We start from the raw sequence: 22,483 nt of genomic DNA on the forward strand, positions 1-22,483 counted from the left end.
TGAGGTGTAATCACGTTGCATTTTGTGCCGTTTCCTGCCGCGGGCACTAGGCCGACCCGCACAAGTGAGGAACCATTTTTCCCGTAAGACTTTGGTGAATGTGGGATGGGTGGAAATTTGTGGATCCATGCAGATTCCGGACCTTTCCACCACAGAAATGTGGGGAAAATGTGTTTTTATTGACAATTTTTTAGGTTTGCAAGGAATTCTGGGTAACAGACCCTGGTGGGAGGCAGTCATGTCACCCCATCCTGGATTCCCCTGGGTGTCTAGTTTTCAAAAATGTATAGGTTTGCTAGATTTCCCAAGGTGCCCGCACAGCTAGGGTTCAAAAACTAGAGCTAGGCACTTTGACAAAAAAGGGTCATTTTTCACTGCGAAATTGAGGTGTGACCACGTTGCATTTTGTGCCGTTTCCTGTCACGGGCACTAGGCCGACCGCACAAGTGAGGTACCATTTTTCTCGTAAGACTTTGGGAAACGCGCGATGGGTGGAAATTTGTGGATCCACGCAGATTCCGGAACTTTCCACCACAGAAATGTGGGGAAAATGTGTTTTTTTTGACAATTATTTAGGTTTGCAAGGGATTCTGGGTAACAGACCCTGGTGGGAGGCAGTCAAGTCACCCCATCCTGGATTCCCCTGGGTGTCTAGTTTTCAAAAATGTATAGGTTTGCTAAGTTTCCCAAGGTGCCCGCAGAGCTAGGGTTCAAAAACTAGAGCTAGGAACTTTGCCAAAAAAGGGTCATTTATCACTGCGAAATTGTGGTGTGACCACGTTGCGTTTTGCGCCATCTCCTGTCGTGGGCACTAGGCCGACCCGCAGAAGTGAGGTACCATTTTTCTTGTAAGACTTTGGGGAACGCGCGGTGGGTGGAAATTTGTGGATCCACGCAGATTCTGGAACTTTCCACCACAGAAATATGGGAAAATTTGTTTTTTTCCACAATTCTTTAGGTTTCCAAGGGATTCTGGTTAACAGACCCTGGTGGGAGGCAGTCAAGTCACCCCATCCTGGATTCCCATGGGTGTCTAGTTTTAAAAAATGTATAGGTTTGCTAGGTTTCCCAAGGTGCCCGCAGAGCCTGGGTTCAAAAACTAGAGCAAGGCACTTTGACAAAAAAGGGTCATTTTTCACTGCGAAATTGAGGTGTGACCACGTTGTGTTTTGTGCCGTTTCCTGTCGCGGGCACTAGGCCGACCCGCACAAGTGAGGTACCGTTTTTCTCGTAAGACTTTGAGGAACACGCGGTGCATAGAAATTTGTGGATCCACGCAGATTCCGGAACTTTCCACCACAGAAATGTGGGGAAAATGTGTTTTTTTTTACAATTATTTAGGTTTCCAAGGGATTCTGGGTAACAAACCCTGGTGGGAGGCAGTCAAGTCACCCCATCCTGGATTCCCCTGGGTGTCTAGTTTTCAAAAATGTATAGGTTTGCTAGGTTTCCCAAGGTGCCCGCAGAGCTCGGGTTCAAAAACTAGAGCTAGGCACTTTGCCAAAAAAGGGTCATTTTTCAATGCGATATTGAAGTGTGACCAGGTTGCGTTTTGCGCCGTTTCCTGTTGCGGGCACTAGGCCAACCCACACAAGTGAGGTACCATTTTTCTCGTAAGACTTTGGGGAACGCTGGGTGGATGGAAATGTGTGGCTCCACGCAGATTCCGGAACTTTCCACCACAGAAATGTTGAAAAAATATGTTTTTTGGGACAATTTTTTAGGTTTGCAAGTGATTCTGGCATAACAGACCCTGGTGGGAGGCAGTCAAGTCACCCCATCCTGGATTCCCCTGGGTGTCTAGTTTTCAAAAATGTATAGGTTTGCTAGGTTTTCTGAAGTGACCTGGTTCCATAGGTTGATGTGAGACAGCAGACGTAGCCAGTATCTACATTTTCCAAGGTGCCCACAGAGCTAGGGTTCAAAAACTACAGCTAGGCACTTTGCCAAAAAAAGGTCATTTTTCACTGCGAAATTGAGGTGTGACCACGTTGCGTTTTGCGCCATTTCCTGTCGCGGGCACTAGGCCAACCCGCACAAGTGAGGTACCATTTTTCTCGTTAGACTTTTGGGAACGCGGGGTGGGTGAAAATTTGTGGACCCACGCAGATTCCGGAACTTTCCACCACAGAAATATGGGGAAAATGTGTTTTTTCCCCAATTTTTTAGGTTTGCAAGGGATTCTGGGTAACAGACCCTGGTGGGAGGCAGTCAAGTCACCCCATCCTGCATTCCCCTGGGTGTCTAGTTTTCAAAAATGTATAGGTTTGCTAAGTTTCCCAAGGTGCCCGCAGAGCTAGGGTTCGAAAACTACAGCTAAACATTTTGCCAAAAAAGAATTATTTTTCCCTGTGAAATTGAGGTGTGACCATGTTGCGTTTTGCGCCGTTTCCTGCAGCGGGCACTAGGCTGAACCCCACAAGTGAGGTACCATTTTTCTCGTAAGACTTTGGGGAACGCCGGGTGGGTGGAAATTTGTGGATCCACGCAGATTCCGGAACATTCCACCACAGAAATGTGGGTAAATTGTGTTTTTTTGACAATTTTTAGGTTTGCAAGGGATTCTGTGTAACAGACCCTGGTCTGAGGCAGTCAAGTCATTCCATCCTGGATTCCCCGGGGTGTCTAGTTTTCAAAAATGTATAGGTTTGCTAGGTTTCCCAAGTTGCCCGAAGAGCTAGGGTTCAAAAACTAGAGCTAGGCACTTTGCCAAAAAAGGTCATTTTTCACTGCGAAATTGTGGTGTGACCACGTTGCGTTTTGCGCCGTTTCCTATCGCGGGCACTAGGCCGACCGGCAGAAGGAGGTACCATTTTTCTTGTAAGACTTTGGGGAACGCGCAGTGGGTGGAAATTTGTGGATCTACGCAAATTCCAGAACTTTCCACCATAGAAATGTGGGGAAAATGTGGGTTTTTTGACAATTCTTTAGGTTTGCAAGGGACTCTGGGTAACAGACCCTGGTGGAAGGCAGTCAAGTCACCCCATCCTGGATTCCCCTGGGTGTCTAGTTTTCAAAAATGTATAGGTTTGCTATGTTTCCCAAGGTGCCTGCAGAGCTCGGGTTCAAAAACTAGAGCTAGGAACTTTGCCAAAAAAGGTCATTTTTCAATGCGAAATTGAGGTGTGACCACGTTGTGTTTGGCGCCGTTTCCTGTCACAAGCACTAGGCCAACCCGCAAAAGTGAGGTACTGTTTTTGTCGTAAGACTTTGGGGAACGCGGGGTGAAAATTTGTGGATCCACGCAGATTCCGGAACTTTCCACCACAGAAATGTGGGTAAAATGTGGGTTTCTTGACAATTCTTTAGGTTTGCAAGGGACTCTGGGTAACAGACCCTGGTGGGAGGCAGTCAAGTCACCCCATCCTGGATTCACCTGGGTGTCTAGTTTTCAAAAATGTATAGGTTTGCTAGGTTTCTCAAGGTTCCCGCAGAGCTCGGGTTCAAAAACTAGAGCTAGGCACTTTGCCAAAAAAGGGTCATTTTTCAATGCGATATTGAAGTGTGACCAGGTTGCGTTTTGCCCCGTTTCCTGTTGCGGGCACTAGGCCGACCCGCACAAGTGAGGTACCATTTTTATAGTAAGACTTTGGGGAACCCGGGGATGTTGGAAATTTGTGGATCCACGCAGATTCCGGAACATCCCACCACGGAAATATGGGGAAATTGTGTTTTTTTGACAATTTTTAGGTTTGCAAGGGATTCTGTGTAACAGGCCCTTGTGGGAGGCAGTCAAGTCATCCCATCCTGGATTCCCCTGGGTGTCTAGTTTTCAAAAATGTATAGGTTTGCTAGGTTTCCCAAGTTGCCCGCAGAGCTAGGGTTCAAAAACTAGAGCTAGGCACTTTGCCAAAAAAGGTCATTTTTCACTGCGAAATTGTGGTGTGACCACGTTGCGTTTTGCGCCGTTTCCTGTCGCGGGCACTAGGCCAACCTGCAGAAGTGAGGTACAATTTTTCTCGTAAGACTTTTGGGAACGCGCGGTGGGTGGAAATTTGTGGATCCACGAAGATTCCGTAACTTTCCACCATAGAAATGTGGAGAAAATATGGTTTTTTTGACAATTTTTTGGGTTTGCAAGGGATTCTGGGTAACAGACCCTGGGGGGAGGCAGTCAAGTCACCCCATCCGGGATTCCCCTGGGTGTCTAGTTTTCAAAAATGTAAAGGTTTGCTAGGTTTCCCAAGGTGCCCGCAGAGCTAGGGTTTAAAAACTACAGCTAGGCATTTTGCCAAAAAACGGTTGTTTTTCCCTGCGAAATTTAGGTGTGACCACGTTGCGTTTTGCGCCGTTTCCTGCAGCGGGCACTAGGCTGAGCCCCACAAGTGAGGTACCATTTTTCTCGTAAGACTTTGGGGAATGCGGGTGGGTGAAAATTTGAGGATCCACGCAGATTCCGGAACTTTACACCACAGAAATGTGGGGAAAATGTGTTTTTTGACACTTTTTTAGGTTTGCAAGGGATTCTGGGTAACAGACCCTGGTGGGAGGCAGTCAAGTCACCCCATCCTGGATTCCCCTGGGTGTCTAGTTTTCATAAATGTATAGGTTTGCTAGGTTTCCCAAGGTGCCCGCAGAGCTCGGGTTCAAAAACTAGAGCTAGGCACTTTGCCAAAAAAGGGTCATTTTTCAATGCGATATTGAAGTGTGACCAGGTTGCGTTTTGCGCCGTTTCCTGTTGCGGGCACTAGGCCAACCCACACAAGTGAGGTACCATTTTTCTCGTAAGACTTTGGGGAACGCGGGGTAGATGGAAATGTGTGGCTCCACGCAGATTCTGGAACTTTCCACCACAGAAATGTTGAAAAAATATGTTTTTTGGGACAATTTTTTAGGTTTGCAAGTGATTCTGGCATAACAGACCCTGGTGGGAGGCAGTCAAGTCACCCCATCCTGGATTCCCCTGGGTGTCTAGTTTTAAAAAATGTATAGGTTTGCTAGGTTTTCTGAAGTGACCTGGTTCCATAGGTTGATGTGAGACAGCAGACGTAGCCAGTATCTACATTTTCCAAGGTGCCCACAGAGCTAGCGTTCAAAAACTACAGCTAGGCACTTTGCCAAAAAAAGGTCATTTTTCACTGCGAAATTGAGGTGTGACCACGTTGCGTTTTGCACCATTTCCTCTCGCGGGCACTAGGCCCACCCGCACAAGTGAGGTACCATTTTTCTCGTTAGACTTTTGGGAACGCGGGGTGGGTGGAAATTTGTGGACCCACGCAGATTCCGGAACTTTCCACCACAGAAATATGGGGAAAATGTGTTTTTTCCCCAATTTTTTTGGTTTGAAAGGGATTCTGGGTAACAGACCCTGGTGGGAGGCAGTCAAGTCACCCCATCCTGCATTCCCCTGGGTGTCTAGTTTTCAAAAATGTATAGGTTTGCTAAGTTTCCCAAGGTGCCCGCAGAGCTAGGGTTCGAAAACTACAGCTAGACATTTTGCCAAAAAAGGGTTATTTTTCCCTGTGAAATTGAGCTGTGACCATGTTGCGTTTTGCGCCGTTTCCTGCAGCGGGCACTAGGCTGAGCCCCACAAGTGAGGTACCATTTTTCTTGTAAGACTTTGGGGAACGCCGGGTGGGTGGAATTTGTGGATCCACGCAGATTCCGGAACATTCCACCACAGAAATGTGGGTAAATTGTGTTTTTTTTGACAATTTTTAGGTTTGCAAGGGATTCTGTGTAACAGACCCTGGTGGGAGGCAGTCAAGTCATCCCATCCTGGATTCCCCTGGGTGTCTAGTTTTCAAAAATGTATAGGTTTGCTAGGTTTCCCGAAGGGGCCCACAGAGCTAGGGTTCAAAAACTAGAGCTAGGCACTTTGCCAAAAAAGCATAATTTTTCACTGCGAAATTGTGGTGTGACCACGTTGCTATTTGCGTCGTTTCCTATCGCGGGCACTAGGCCGACCCGCAGAAGTGAGGTACCATTTTTGTTGTAAGACTTTGGGGAACGCGCGGTGGGTGGAAATTTGTGGATCTACGCAGATTCCGGAACTTTCCACCATAGAAATGTGTGGAAAATGTGTTTTTTTGACAATTTTTTAGGTTTGCAAGGGATTCTGGGTAACAGACCCTGGTGGGAGGCAGTAAAGTCACCCCATCCTGGATTCCCCTGGGTGTCTAGTTTTAAAAAATGTATCGGTTTGCTATGTTTCCTAGGTGCCTGCAGAGCTCGGGTTCAAAAACTAGAGCTAGGCAGTTTGCCAAAAAAGGTCATTTTTCAATGCGAAATTGAGGTGTGACCACGTTGTGTTTTGTGCCGTTTCCTGTCACAAGCACTAAGCCGACCCGCACAAGTGAGGTACTGTTTTTCTCGTAAGACTTTGGGGAATGCGGGGTGGGTGTAAATTTATAGATTCACGGAGATTCCAGAACTTTCCACCACAGAAATGTGGGGAAAATCTGTTTTTTTAAACTATTTTTTAGGTTTGCAAGGGGTTTTGGGTAACAGGCCCTGGTGGGAGGCAGTCAAGTCACCCCATCCGGGATTCCCCTGGGAGTCTAGTTTTCAAAAATGTATAGCTTTGCTAGGTTTCCCAAGGTGCCCGCAGAGCTAGTGTTCAAAAACTACAGCTAGACATTTTGCCAAAAAACGGTTGTTTTTCCCTGCGAAATTGTGGTGTGACCACGTTGCGTTTTGCGCCGTTTCCTGCAGCGGGCACTAGGCTGAGCCCCACACGTGAGGTACCATTTTTCTCGTAAGACTTTGGGGAATGTGGGTGTGTGGAAATTTGTGGATCCACGCAGATTCCGGAACATTCCACCACAGAAATGTGCGGAAATTGTGTTTTTTTGACAATTTTTATGTTTGCAAGGGATTCTGTGTAACAGACCCTGGTGGGAGGCAGTCAAGTCATCCCATCCTGGATTTCCCTGGGTATTTAGTTTTCAAAAATGTATAGGTTTGCTAGATTTTCCAAGGTGCCCGCAGAGCTAGGGTTCAAAAACTAGAGCTAGGCACTTTGCCAAAAAAGGGTCATTTTTCACTGCGAAATTGTGGTGTGACCACGTTGCGTTTTGCGCCGTTTCCTGTCGCGGGCACTAGGCCGACCCGCAGACGTGAAGAACCATTTTTCTTTTAAGACTTTGGGGAACGCGCGGTGGCTGGAAATTTGTGGATCCACGCAGATTCCGGAACTTTCCACCACAGAAATGTGGGGAAAATGTGTTTTTTTTGACACTTTTTTAGGTTTGCAAGGGATTCTGGGTAACAGACCCTGGTGGGAGGCAGTCAAGTCATCCCATCCTGGATTCCCCTGGGTGTCTAGTTTACAAAAATGTATGGGCTTGCTAGGTTGCCAAGGTGCCCTCAGAGCTAGGGTTCAATAACTAGAGCTAGGAACTTTGCTAAAAAAGGGTCATTTTTCACTGCGAAATTGTGGTGTTACCACGTTGCGTTTTGCGCCGTTTCCTGTCGTGGGAACTAAGCCGACCCGCACAAGTGAGGTACCATTTTTCTTGAATGACTTTGGGGAACACCCGGTGGGTGGAAATTTGTGGATCCACGCAGATTCCAGAACTTTCCACCACAGAAATATGGGGAAAATGTGTTTTTTTGACAAACTTTTAGGTTTGCAAGGGATTTTGGGTAACAGACCCTGGTGGGAGGCAGTCAAGTCACCCCATCCTGGATTCCCCTGGGTGTCTAGTTTTCAAAAATGTATAGGTTTGCTAGGTTTCCCAAGGTGCCCGTAGAGCTAGGGTTCAAAAACTAGAGCTAGCCACTTTGCCAAAAAGTGGTAATTTTTCACTGCGAAAATGAGGCGTGACCACGTTGCATTTTGCGCCGTTTCCTGTCGCGGGCACTAGGCTGAGCCCCACAAGTGAGGTACCATTTTTCTCGTAAGACTTTGGGGAACGCGGGGTTGGTGGAAATTTGTGGATCCACGCAGATTCCAGAACATTTCACCACAGAAATATGGGGAAATTGTGTTTTTTAGACAATTTTTAGGTTTGCAAGGGATTCTGTGTAACAGACCCTGGTGGGAGTCAGTCAAGTCATCCCATCCTGGATTCTCCGGGGTGTCTAGTTTTCAAAAATGTATAGGTTTGCTAGGTTTCCCAAGGGGCCCGCAGAGCTAGGGTTCAAAAACTAGAGCTAGGCACTTTGCCAAAAAAGCGTCATTTTTCACTGTGAAATTGTGGTGTGACCACGTTGCGTTTTGCGCCGTTTCCTATCGCGGGCACTAGGTCGACCGGCAGAAGTGAGGTACCATTTTTCTTGTAAGACTTTGGGGAACGCGCGGTGGGTGGAAATTTGTGGATCTCCGCAGATTCAAGAACTTTCCACCACAGAAATGTGGGGATAATGTGTTTTTTTGGATAATTTATTAGGTTTGCAAGGGATTCTGGGTAACAGACCCTGGTGGGAGGCAGTCAAGTCATCCCATCCTGGATTCCCCTGGGGGTCTAGTTTTCAAAAATGTATAGGTTTGCTAGGTTCCCAAGGTGCCCTCAGAGCTAGGGTTAGAAAACTAGAGCTAGGAACTTTGCTAAAAAAGGGTCATTTTTCACTGCAAAATTGTGGTGTTACCACGTTGCGTTTTGCGCCGTTTCCTGTCGTGGGAACTAAGCCGACCCGCAGAAGTGAGGTACCATTGTTCTTGTAAGACTTTGGGGAACGCCCGGTGGATGGAAATTAGTGGATCTACGCAGATTCCGGAACTTTCCACCACAGAAATGTGGGGAAAATGTGTTTTTTGATACTTTTTTAGGTTTGCAAGGGATTCTGGGTAACAGACCCTGGTGGGAGGCAGTCAAGTCACCCCATCCTGGATTCCCCTGGGTGTCTAGTTTTAAAAAATGTATAGGTTTGGCATGTTTCCCAAGGTGCCTGCAGAGCTCGGGTTCAAAAACTAGAGCTATGCACTTTGCCCAAAAAGGTCATTTTTCAATGCGAAATTGAGGTGTGACCACGTTGTGTTTTGCGCCGTTTCCTGTTGCAAGCACTAGGCCGACCCGCACAAGTTAGGTACTGTTTTTCTCGTAAGACTTTGGGGAACGCGGGGTGGGTGAAAATCTGTGGATTCACGCAGATTCTGGAACTTTCCACCACAGAAATGTGGAGAAAATATGTTTTTTTGGACAATTTTTTAGGTTTGCAAGGGATTCTGGGTAACAGACCCTGGTGGGAGGCAGTCAAGTCACCCCATCCTGGATTCCCCTGGGTGTCTAGTTTTCATAAATGTATAGGTTTGCTAGGTTTCCCAAGGTGCACGCAGAGCTAGGGTTCAAAAACTAGAGCTAGCCACTTTGCCAAAAAGGGGTCATTTTTCACTGCGAAAATGAGGTGTGAAGACGTTGCGTTTTGCGCCGTTTCCTGTCACGGGCACGAGGCTGACCCGCACAAGTGAGGTACCATTTTTCTCATAAGACTTTGGGGAACACGGGGTGGATGGAAATTTGTGGCTCCACACAGATTCCGGAACATTCCACCACAGAAATGTGGGGAAATTGTGTTTTTTTGACAATTTTTAGGTTTGCAAGGGATTCTGTGTAACAGACCCTGGTGGGAGGCAGTCAAGTCATCCCATCCTGGATTCCCCTGGGTGTCTAGGTTTCAAAAATGTATAGGTTTGCTAGGTTTCCCAAGGGGCCCGCAGAGCTAGGGTTCAAAAACTAGAGCTAGGCACTTTGCCAAAAAAGCGTCATTTTTCACTGCGAAATTGTAGTGTGACCACGTTGCGTTTTGCGTCGTTTCCTATCGCGGGCACTAGGCCGACCCGCAGAAGTGAGGTACCATTTTTCTTGTAAGACTTTGGGGAACGCGCGGTGGGTGGAAATTTGTGGATCTACGCAGATTCCGGAACTTTCCACCATAGAAATGTGGGGAAAATCTGTTTTTTTGACAATTTTTTAGGTTTGCAAGGGATTCTGGGTAACAGACCCTGGTGGGAGGCAGTGAAGTCACCCCATCCTGGATTCCCCTGGTTGTCTAGTTTTCAAAAATGTATAGGTTTGCTATGTTTCCCAAGGTGCCTGCAGAGCTCGGGTTCAAAAACTAGAGCTAGGCAGTTTGCCAAAAAAGGTCATTTTTCAATGCGAAATTGAGGTGTGACCACATTGTGTTTTCTGCCGTTTCCTGTCACAAGCACTAAGCCGACCCGCACAAGTGAGGTACTGTTTTTCTCGTAAGACTTTGGGGAACGCGGGGTGGGTGGAAATTTATAGATCCACACAGATTCCAGAACTTTCCACCACCGAAATGTGGGGAAAATCTGTTTTTTTGACAATTTTTATGTTTGCAAGGGATTCTGTGTAACAGACCCTGGTGGGAGGCAGTCAAGTCTTCCCATCCTGGATTTACCTGGGTGTCTAGTTTTCAAAAATGTATAGGTTTGCTAGGTTTCCCAAGGTGCCCGCAGAGCTAGGGTTCAAAAACTAGAGCTAGGCACTTTGCCACAAAAGGGTCATTTTTCACTGCGAAATTGTGGTGTGACCACGTTGTGTTTTGCGCTGTTTCCTGTCGCGGGCACTAGGCCGACCCGCAGACGTGAAGAACCATTTTTCTTTTAAGACTTTGGGGAACGCGCGGTGGGTGGAAATTTGTGGCTCCAAGCAGATTCCGGAACTTTCCACCACAGAAATGTGGGGAAAATTTGTTTTTTTTGACAATTTTTTAGGTTTGCAAGGGATTCTGGGTAACAGACCCTGGTGGGAGGCAGTCAAGTCATCCCATCCTGGATTCCCCTGGGTGTCTAGTTTTCCAAAATGTATAGGATTGCTAGGTTTCCCAAGGTGACCTCAGAGCTAGGGTTCAAAAACTAGAGCTAGGAACTTTGCTTAAAAAGGGTCATTTCTCACTGCGAAATTGTGGTGTGACCACGTTGCGTTTTGCGACGTTTCCTGTCGTGGGAACTAGGCCGACCCGCAAAAGTGAGGTACTGTTTTTCTCGTAAGACTTTGGGGAACGTGGGATGGGTGAAAATTAGTGGATCCATGCAGATTCCGGAACTTTCCACCACAGAAATGTGGAGAAAATATGTTTTTTGGGATAATTTTTTAGGTTTGCAAGGGATTCTGGGTAACAGACCCTGGTGGGAGGCAGTCAAGTCACCCCATCCTGGATTCCCCTGGGTGTCTAGTTTTCAATAATGTATAGGTTTGCTAGGTTTCCCAAGGTGCCTGAAGAGCTAGGGTTAAAAAACTAGAGCTAGCCACTTTGCCAAAAAAGGGTCATTTTTCACTGCGAAAATGAGGTGTGACCATATTGCGTTTTGCGCCGTTTCCTGTCGCAAGCACTAGGCCGACCCGCAAAAGTGAGGTACTGTTTTCTCGTAAGACTTTGGGGAACACGGGGTGGGTGAAAATGTGTGAATCCGCGCAGATTCTGGAACTTTCCACCACAGAAATATGGAGAAAATATGTTTTTTTTGACAATTTTTTAGGTTTGCAAGGGATTCTGGGTAACAGACCCTGGTGGGAGGCAGTCAAATCACCCCATCCTGGATTCCCCTGGGTGTCTAGTTTTCAAAAATGTATAGGCTTGCTAGTTTTCCCAAGGTGCCTGCAGAGCTAGGGTTCAAAAACTAGAGCTAGCCACTTTGCCAAAAAAGGGTCATTTTTCACTGCGAGAATGAGGTGTGACCACGCTGCGTTTTGCGCCTTTTTCCTGTCGCGGGCACTAGGCCGACCCGCACAAGTGAGGTACCATTTTTCTCATAAGACTTTGGGGAATGCGGGGTGGATGGAAATTTGTGGCTCCACGCAGATTCCGGATCATTCCACCACAGAAATGTGGGGAAAATGTGGGTTTTTTGACAATTCTTTAGGTTTGCAAGGGATTCTGGGTAACAGACCCTGGTGGGAGGCAGTCAAGTCATCCCATCCTGGATTTCCCTGGGTGTCTAGTTTTCAAAAATGTATAGGTTTGCTAGGTTTCCCAAGGTACCCGCAGAGCTAGGGTTCAAAAACTAGAGCTAGGCTCTTTGCCAAAAAAGGGTAATTTTTCACTGCGAAATTGTGGTGTGACCACGTTGCGTTTTGCGCCGTTTCCTGTCGCGGGCACTAGGCCGACCCGCACAAGTGAGGTACCATTTTTCTTGTAAGACTTTGGGGAATGCGGGTGGGTGGAAATTTGTGGATCCACGCAGATTCCGGAACATTCCACCACAGAAATGTGGGGAAATTGTGTTTTTTTGACAATTTTTATGTTTGCAAAGGATTCTGTGTAACAGACCCAGGTGGGAGGCTGTCAAGTCATCCCATCCTGGATTTCACTGGGTGTCTAGTTTACAAAAATGTATAGGTTTGCTAGGTTGCCAAGGTGCCCTCAGAGCTAGGGTTCAAAAACTAGAGCTAGGAACTTTGCTAAAAAAGGGTCATTTTTCACGGCGAAATTGTGGTGTTACCACGTTGCGTTTTGCGCCGTTTCCTGTCGTGGGAACTAAGCCGACCCACAGAAGTTAGGTACCATTTTTCTTGTAAGACTTTGGGAAACGCCCGGTGGGTGGAAATTTGTGGATCCACGCAGATTCCAGAACTTTCCACCACAGAAATGTGGGGAAAATGTGTTTTTTTTGGACAATTTTTTAGGTTTGCAAGGGATTCTGGGTAACAGACCCTCATTGGAGGCAATCAAGTCATCCCATCCTGGATTCCCCTGGGTGTCTAGTTTCCAAAAATGTATAGGTTTGCTAGGTTCCTGTAGGAAAGTAGGGTCTGCTATCCTATGGTCACCCCAAATTTTTGCTTTTTGCTTCATTGGTTTTTGACATATTGAGGCTGTGGGCCTGCTAATCAGACCCCCAGCCTGCTGTTCTCTCTAACTAAATTGACACTGTGCACCCTAGGTGCATAACCAATTGGAATTGGATCACCCTGTGAGCCCCTGTACCAGTGTACACTAGGTGCCCAGGGCATTGGTGTATCTAAGGCCTGCCAGGGGCTGAAGCATGTATTATGCCACCCCAGGCTTGGCCTAACAAATTTGACACAACTGGCTGATCACTCAGCTGGGGTAAGTTGGTGTAACCACCTCTTACTTAGGTGTAGTATACCTATACCTAACCTTAAATGGGACACATGTTAACCTATAAGTCATTCCTATGGCAGGCCTTAATAATCCTGAAGGCAGAGTGCTTGGTTCCATGTGAGATGGTGCTCTGGCATGAGCTGAGCCTGTCTGCAGTGGTCGGAACAACTTCCTTCTACCGTTTCCAGATATCGCCATACCATATACTCTTAAGTGCATTATGAACCTCGCGGTTAAATGCTGTCTTTGGTTTGGCTTTATCAAAACATGTCGAGTAAGGTGTCATACGAATTGGAATACTATCCCCTCGCCAATTCCGGCGACGGGGTTAGCATTCCACCCTTCTAGAGGGACACGACATGTACAGTACCTGAAACCCGGCTAAAATCAGACATAGCCTCAGCTCCACAAAATGGATGCTGCCACCACAGACACAAGTCTGCCCTCCTGCTGCTGGGAGTCCTTCCAGCTTGGGAGGTGTGGACAAAGGGTTTCCTGCCAGGGGAGGGTAACAGACCCTGGTGGGAGGCAGTGAAGTCACCCCATCCTGGATTCCCCTGGGTGTCTAGTTTTCAAAAATGTATAGTTTTGCTATGTTTCCCAAGGTGCCTGCAGAGCTCGGGTTCAAAAACTAGAGCTAGGCAGTTTGCCAAAAAAGGTCATTTTTCAATGCGAAATTGAGGTGTGACCATGTTGTGTTTTGTGCCGTTTCCTGTCACAAGCACTAAGCCGACCCGCACAAGTGAGGTACTGTTTTTCTCGTAAGACTTTGGGGAACGCGGGATGGGTGGAAATTTATAGATCCACGCAGATTCCAGAACTTTCCACCACAGAAATGTTGGGAAAATCTGTTTTTTAAAACTATTTTTTAGGTTTGCAAGGGATTTTGGGAAACAGGCCCTGGTGGGGGACAGTAAAGTCTCCCCATCCGGGATTCCCCTGGGTGTCTAGTTTTAAAAAATGTATAGGTTTGCTAGGTTTCCAAAGGTGCCCGCAGAGCTAGTGTTCAAAAACTACAGCTAGACATTTTGCCAAAAAACGGTTGTTTTTCCCTGCGAAATTGAGGTGTGACCACGTTGCGTTTTGCGCCGTTTCCTGCAGCGGGCACTAGACTGAGCCCCACAAGTGAGGTACAATTTTTCTCGTAAGACTTTGGGGAATGCGGGTGGGTGGAAATTTGTGGATCCACGCAGATTCCGGAACATTCCACCACAGAAATGTGCGGAAATTGTGTTTTTTTGACAATATTTATGTTTGCAAGGGATTCTGTGTAACGGACCCTGGTGGGAGGCAGTCAAGTCATCCCATCCTAGATTTCCCTGGGTATCTAGTTTTAAAAAATGTATAGGTTTGCTAGGTTTCCCAAGGTGCCCGCAGAGCTAGGGTTCAAAAACTAGAGCTAGGCACTTTGCCAAAAAAGGGTCATTTTTCACTGCGAAATTGTGGTGTGACCACATTGTGTTTTGCGCCATTTCCTGTCACGGGCACTAGGCCGACCTGCAGACGTGAATAACCATTTTTCTTTTAAGACTTTGGGGAACGCGCGGTGGGTGGAAATTTGTGGATCCACGCAGATTCCGGAACTTTCCACCACAGAAATGTGGGGAAAATGTGTTTTTTTTGACAATTTTTTAGGTTTGCAAGGGATTCTAGGTAACAGACCCTGGTGGGAGGCAGTCAAGTCATCCCATCCTGGATTCCCCTGGGTGTCTAGTTTTCAAAAATGTATAGGTTTGCTAGGTTTCCCAAGGTGACCTCAGAGCTAGGGTTCAAAAACTAGAGCTAGGAACTTTTCTAAAAAAGGGTCATTTTTCACTGCGAAAATGAGGTGTGACCACGTTGCGTTTTGCGCCGTTTCCTGTCGCAAGCACTAGGCCGACCCACAAAAGTGAGGTACTGTTTTCTCGTAAGACTTTGGGGAACGCGGGGTGGGTGAAAATGTGTGGATCCACGCAGATTCTGGAACTTTCCACCACAGAAATATGGAGAAAATATGTTTTTTTTGACAATTTTTTAGGTTTGCAAGGGATTCTGGGTAACAGACCCTGGTGGGAGGCAGTCAAGTCATCCCATCCTGGATTTCCCTGGGTGTCTAGTTTTCAAAAATGTATAGGTTTGCTAGGTTTCCCAAGGTACCCGCAGAGCTAGGGTTCAAAAACTAGAGCTAGGCTCTTTGCCAAAAAAGGGTCATTTTTCACTGCGAAATTGTAGTGTGACCACGTTGCGTTTTGCGCCGTTTCCTGTCACGGGCACTAGGCCGACCCGCACAAGTGAGGTACCATTTTTCTCGTAACACTTTGGGGAATGCGGGTGGGCGGAAATTTGTGGATCCACGCAGATTCCGGAACATTCCACCACAGAAATGTGGGGAAATTGTGTTTTTTTGACAACTTTTATGTTTGCAAAGGATTCTGTGTAACAGACCCTGGTGGGAGGCAGTCAAGTCATCCCATCCTGGATTTCCCTGGGTGTCTAGTTTTCAAAAATGTATAGGTTTGCTAGGTTTCCCAAGGTACCCGCAGAGCTAGGGTTCAAAAACTAGAGCTATGCATTTTGCCAAAAAAGGTCATTTTTCAATGCGAAATTGAGGTGTGACCACGTTGTGTTTTGCGGCTTTTCCTGTTGCAAGCACTAGGCCGACCCGCACGAGTTAGGTACTGTTTTTCTCGTAAGACTTTGGGGAACGCGGGGTGGGTGAAAATTTGTGGATCCACCCAGATTCTGGAACTTTCCACCACAGAAATGTGGAAAAAATATGTTTTTTTGGACAATTTTTTAGGTTTGCAAGGGATTCTGGGTAACAGACCCTGGTGGGAGGCAGTCAAGTCACCCCATCCTGGATTTCCCTGGGTGTCTAGTTTTCATAAATATATAGGTTTGCTAGGTTTCCCAAGGTGCACGCAGAGCTAGGGTTCAAAAACTAGAGCTAGCCACTTTGCCAAAAAGGGGTCATTTTACACTGCGAAAATGAGGTGTGACCACGTTGCGTTTTGCGCCGTTTCCTGTCGCGGGCACGAGGCTGACCCGCACAAGTGAGGTACCATTTTTCTCGTATGACTTTGGGGAGCACGGGGTGGATGGAAATTTGTGGCTCCACACAGGTTCCGGAACATTCCACCACAGAAATGTGGGGAAATTGTGTTTTTTTGACAATTTTTAGGTTTGCAAGGGATTCTGTGTAACAGACCCTGGTGGGAGGCAGTTAAGTCATCCCATCCTGGATTCCCCTGGGTATCTAGTTTTCAAAAATGTATAGGTTTGCTAGGTTTCCCAAGGGGCCCGCAGAGCTAGGGTTCAAAAACTAGAGCTAGGCACTTTGCCAAAAAAGCGTCATTTTTCACTGCGAAATTGTGGTGTGACCACGTTGCGTTTTGCGTCGTTTCCTATCGCAGGCACTAGGCCGACCCGCAGAAGTGAGGTACCATTTTTCTTGTAAGACTTTGGGGAACGCGCGGTGGGTGGATATTTGTGGATCTACGCAGATTCCGGAACTTTCCACCATAGAAATGTGGGGAAAATTTGTTTTTTTGACAATTGTTTAGGTTTGCAAGGGATTCTGGGTAACAGACCCTGGTGGGAGGCAGTGAAGTCACCCCATCCTGGATTCCCCTGGGTGTCTAGTTTTCAAAAATGTATAGGTTTGCTATGTTTCCCAAGGTGCCTGCAGAGCTCGGGTTCAAAAACTAGAGCTAGGCAGTTTGCCAAAAAAGGTCATTTTTCAATGCGAAATTGAGGTGTGACCATGTTGTGTTTTGTGCCGTTTCCTGTCACAAGCACTAATCCGACCTGCACAAGTGAGGTACTGTTTTTCTCGTAAGACTTTGGGGAACGCGGGATGGGTGGAAATTTATAGATCCACGCAGATTCCAGAACTTTCCACCACAGAAATGTTGGGAAAATCTGTTTTTTAAAACTATTTTTTAGGTTTGCAAGGGATTTTGGGAAACAGGCCCTGGTGGGGGACAGTAAAGTCTCCCCATCCGGGATTCCTCTGGGTGTCTAGTTTTAAAAAATGTATAGGTTTGCTAGGTTTCCAAAGGTGCCCGCAGAGCTAGTGTTCAAAAACTACAGCTAGACATTTTGCCAAAAAACGGTTGTTTTTCCCTGCGAAATTGAGGTGTGACCACGTTGCGTTTTGCGCCGTTTCCTGCAGCGGGCACTAGGCTGAGCCCCACAAGTGAGGTACAATTTTTCTCGTAAGACTTTGGGGAATGCGGGTGGGTGGAAATTTGTGGATCCACGCAGATTCCGGAACATTCCACCACAGAAATGTGCGGAAATTGTGTTTTTTTGACAATATTTATGTTTGCAAGGGATTCTGTGTAACGGACCCTGGTGGGAGGCAGTCAAGTCATCCCATCCTGGATTTCCCTGGGTGTCTAGTTTTAAAAAATGTATAGGTTTGCTAGGTTTCCCAAGGTGCCCGCAGAGCTAGGGTTCAAAAACTAGAGCTAGGCACTTTGCCAAAAAAGGGTCATTTTTCACTGCGAAATTGTGGTGTGACCACATTGTGTTTTGCGCCATTTCCTGTCGCGGGCACTAGGCCGACCCGCAGACGTGAATAACCATTTTTCTTTTAAGACTTTGGGGAACGCGCGGTGGGTGGAAATTTGTGGATCCACGCAGATTCCGGAACTTTCCACCACAGAAATGTGGGGAAAATGTGTTTTTTTTGACAATTTTTTAGGTTTGCAAGGGATTCTAGGTAACAGACCCTGGTGGGAGGCAGTCAAGTCATCCCATCCTGGATTCCCCTGGGTGTCTAGTTTTCAAAAATGTATAGGTTTGCTAGGTTTCCCAAGGTGACCTCAGAGCTAGGGTTCAAAAACTAGAGCTAGGAACTTTGCTAAAAAAGGGTCATTTTTCACTGCGAAAATGAGGTGTGACCACGTTGCGTTTTGCGCCGTTTCCTGTCGCAAGCACTAGGCCGACCCGCAAAAGTGAGGTACTGTTTTCTCGTAAGACTTTGGGGAACGCGGGGTGGGTGAAAATGTGTGGATCCACGCAGATTCTGGAACTTTCCACCACAGAAATATGGAGAAAATATGGTTTTTTTGACAATTTTTTAGGTTTGCAAGGGATTCTGGGTAACAGACCCTGGTGGGAGGCAGTCAAGTCATCCCATCCTGGATTTCCCTGGGTGTCTAGTTTTCAAAAATGTATAGGTTTGCTAGGTTTCCCAAGGTACCCGCAGAGCTAGGGTTCAAAAACTAGAGCTAGGCTCTTTGCCAAAAAAGGGTAATTTTTCACTGCGAAATTGTAGTGTGACCACGTTGCGTTTTGCACCGTTTCCTGTCGCGGGCACTAGGCTGACCCGCACAAGTGAGGTACCATTTTTCTCGTAACACTTTGGGGAATGCGGGTGGGTGGAAATTTGTGGATCCACGCAGATTCCGGATCATTCCACCACAGAAATGTTGGGAAAATGTGGGTTTTTTGACAATTCTTTAGGTTTGCAAGGGATTCTGGGTAACAGACCCTGGTGGGAGGCAGTCAAGTAATCCCATCCTGGATTTCCCTGGGAGTCTAGTTTTCAAAAATGTATAGGTTTTCTAGGTTTCCCAAGGTACCCGCAGAGCTAGGGTTCAAAAACTAGAGCTAGGCTCTTTGCCAAAAAAGGGTCATTTTTCACTGCGAAATTGTAGTGTGACCACGTTGCGTTTTGCGCCGTTTCCTGTCGCGGGCACTAGGCCGACCCGCACAAGTGAGGTACCATTTTTCTCGTAACACTTTGGGGAATGCGGGTGGGTGGAAATTTGTGGATCCACGCAGATTCCGGAACATTCCACCACAGAAATGTGGGGAAATTGTGTTTTTTTGACAACTTTTATGTTTGCAAAGGATTCTGTGTAACAGACCCTGGTGGGAGGCAGTCATGTCATCCCATCCTGGATTTCCCTGGGTGTCTAGTTTTCAAAAATGTATAGGTTTGCTGGGTTTCCCAAGGTACCCGCAGAGCTAGGGTTCAAAAACTAGAGCTAGGCTCTTTGCCAAAAAAGGGTCATTTTTCACTGCGAAATTGTGGTGTGACCACGTTGCGTTTTGCGCCGTTTCCTGTCGCGGGCACTAGGCCGACCCGCAGACGTGAAGAACCATTTTTCTTGTAAGACTTTGGGGAACGCACGGTGGGTGGAAATTTGTGGATCCACGCAGATTCCGGAACTTTCCACCACAGAAATGTGGGGAAAATGTTTTTTTTTTGGACAATTTTTTAGGTTTGCAAGGGATTCTGGGTAACAGACCCTGGTGGGAGGCAGTCAAGTCATCCCATCCTGGATTCCCCTGGGTGTCTAGTTTACAAAAATGTATAGGTTTGCTAGGTTGCCAAGGTGCCCTCAGAGCTAGGGTTCAAAAACTAGAGCTAGTAACTTTGCTAAAAAAGGGTCATTTTTCACTGCGAAATTGTGGTGTTACCACGTTGCGTTTTGTGCCGTTTCCTGTCGTGGGAACTAAGCCGACCCGCAGAAGTGAGGTACCATTTTTCTTGTAAGACTTAGGGGAATGCCCGGTGGGTGGAAATTTGTGGATCCACGCAGATTCCGGAACTTTCCACCTCAGAAATGTGGAGAAAATATTTTTTTGGGGACAATTTTTTAGGTTTGCAAGGGATTCTGGGTAACAGACCCTGGTGGGAGGCAGTCAGGTCACCCCATCCTGGATTTCCCTGGGTGTCTAGTTTTCATAAATGTATAGGTTTGCTAGGTTTCCCAAGGTGCACGCAGAGCTAGGGTTCAAAAACTAGAGCTAGCCACTTTGCCGAAAAGGGGTCATTTTTCACTGCGAAAATGAGGTGTGACCACGTTGCGTTTTACACCGTTTCCTGTCCCGGGCACTAGGCCGACCCACACAAGTTAAGTACCATTTTCTCGTAAGACTTTGGGGAACGTGGGGTGAGTGGAAATCTGTGGATCCACGCAGATTCCGGAACTTTCCACCACAGAAATGTGGGGAAAATGTGTTGTTTTTTACAATTATTTAGGTTTACAAGGGATTCTGGGTAACAGACCCTGGTGGGAGGCAGCTAATTTACCCCATCCTGGATTCCCCTGGGTGTCTATTTTCGAAAATGTATAGGTCTGCTAGGTTTCCCTGCATGCTGGAGTACGGTGGATCTAAAGAATGGTGGCCAGGTCAAGGTTGGATGCACGGAGATGGCACTACGGGTTCTCGGATGACAGTGGTACAAGGTTGGTTTTGGGTCGGGGTTGTGGCCTGCCTCCTGAGTGTGGGTGGGGAGTCTGAAGGTCATCCTGCAGCACAAAGTGATCCATTGCAGCTATCTCTGCTGGACGGTGATGTGGCTGGGGCACGGGATGTTGCAGCTGAGGTGTGCAGATGCAGCCTGGATGTGGACAAGTTTACCGGGAGTTTGGATGTGGCTGCTCCGTAGAGAGCAGGGCAGTATTTGACACGGATGTTGTCGTGGACCTGGGGGATGGTCTGTCTTTCCTAGGAGTGGATCTATCTGGGGATCATGTGCATAATTCAGAGGGTGTTGCAGTCTGAGGCACAGATGCTGGTGATTAGCATGGCAAATGTGAGCAAGCAATCCATGATGCACACCATCTTGTGTGCGTGGACACTGGGTGCTTGTGCAGGGCTTTTGCGGGTGGGACACAAGCAGTTGACCCAGCTGTAAGGGGACAATCCTCAGATGTTGACCTCAGTCCTGTACAAGTCCAGCCTCAGGTGGCTGCTGTTCTGCCATTCATCAATGGATCTCATGCAATCTTGAATATTGGAACTGGCAATGTCTGCGTCCTTGGTGAGGGTGAGGAGCACTTGGCTGTCAATGGCATACGAGTTGATGATGAGGTTGTGTGCGCATGTGATGGTGGAGAGGGGGGTCCTGGACACACTGTAGATTGACACACTGAGAGATGATACCTGTGCCATGTGCCTGACAACGACACCATACTACATGCAGAAGCCTTGAGTCCCACTCCCATGGCCTTGCCGGGGTACAGAGCCAGCTGTAAGGGGACAATCCTCAGATTTTGACCTCAGTCCTGTACAAGTCCAGCCTCAGGTGGCTGCTGTTCTGCCATTCATCAATGGATCTCATGCAATATTGAATATTGGAACTGTCAATGTCTGCGTCCTTGGTGAGGGTGAGGAGCACCTGGCTGTCAATGGCATACGAGTTGATGATGAGGTTGTGTGCGCATGTGATGGTGGAGAGGGCGGTCCTGGACACACTGTAGATTGACACGCTGAGAGATGATACCTGTGCCATGTGCCTGACAACGACACCATACTACATGCAGAAGCCTTGAGTCCCACTCCCATGGCCTTGCCGGGGTACAGAGCCGGTGGGGAGTAGGAGGGACATGACCTGGTGGGTGTGACAGGGCCTGGAAGGCGTGGCAGCGCTGTGTAGGCAGTCGGAGTTGCACACTCATCATGCAAAGGTGTTGTGTGTGCGCTTAGTGTATGCCTGAGAGCAGGCGTGAGATGTGTGGATGGACATTGTTTGGAGGGTGTCTGCAACATCAGACTGTAGTGTGATGTGGGTCATGCAAGGACCTGAGGGTCGTGCAATGTGCACGTTGCATGTGCAGATGGGCCAGCCTTTGGCACCGCGTGGCCGCAACTGTGGCACAGACAAGCTGATGACAGCCAAATGAATGGGTTGAGGGAGTAAGGGAGGAGCATCTTTGATGTGTGTCTGTTGCCAAATCAGGAAACTTTGTGTGCCCATGCTGCAGTGGCTGCAACAGCAGGCGGCATGTCCTGGGAACTATGCCACAATTTCCACACTTAGACTAGGATGTCAGAAAGGACTACTGCAACAGGTGTATGTAAAGGAAGGAGTGACCGGTTTTCAATGGCACACCCAGAGACAAAGGATGCACAATCACCAAAGATGACTGACACCGGATCATGAAACTGAAGGCCGAGCTGCGCACAGGAAACACACCTCAGAAGGTGTTGACGGCCCGTTGTGGGGACCAACATGCCAAAACAAATACACAGCCATGGACTTCATGCACAATAGAGAATCAAATACATGAAGAACAGCATGCAGGTTGCTAATCTACACATAGACTCATATGCACAATCCTTGACAACCATGCCAGAGATGCCGCATGCACAGTGGCAAGAGACCTGCATTGACAGAGATTAGGCACCTTGGAGGGTGAGGAACACCTTTATTACTCAGGCTCACACCCATGGAAATGCATCAATATGAACATACTCACAGGTCTTTTGGATGAACATGTGGGACCTACACTGGACACCCCCTTCGCACCACAGATGCTGTAATTCCATTGGACTGGCACACAAGTGAAGGGGGTGAGGAAAACATCCCCTGCTGCACACGGAGAGGCTGCAATTCCCCATTGAGCCTCTTATGGGGAAGTCCCACACTATGTCCACCCGTAGCCTCCCGTATGTTTCCGAGGGAAGTTGTACACACATTGATGTCTGCATCACAATCCACAATCCCATAACAGATGACTGTCACGAAGTGTGACTATCAATTCATGTGAGTCATGCTACATGTCAT

The sequence above is a fragment of the Triturus cristatus genome, chromosome 1_1 (assembly GCF_964204655.1).
Source record: "Triturus cristatus chromosome 1_1, aTriCri1.1, whole genome shotgun sequence".
Taxonomy (NCBI): Eukaryota; Metazoa; Chordata; class Amphibia; order Caudata; family Salamandridae; genus Triturus; species Triturus cristatus.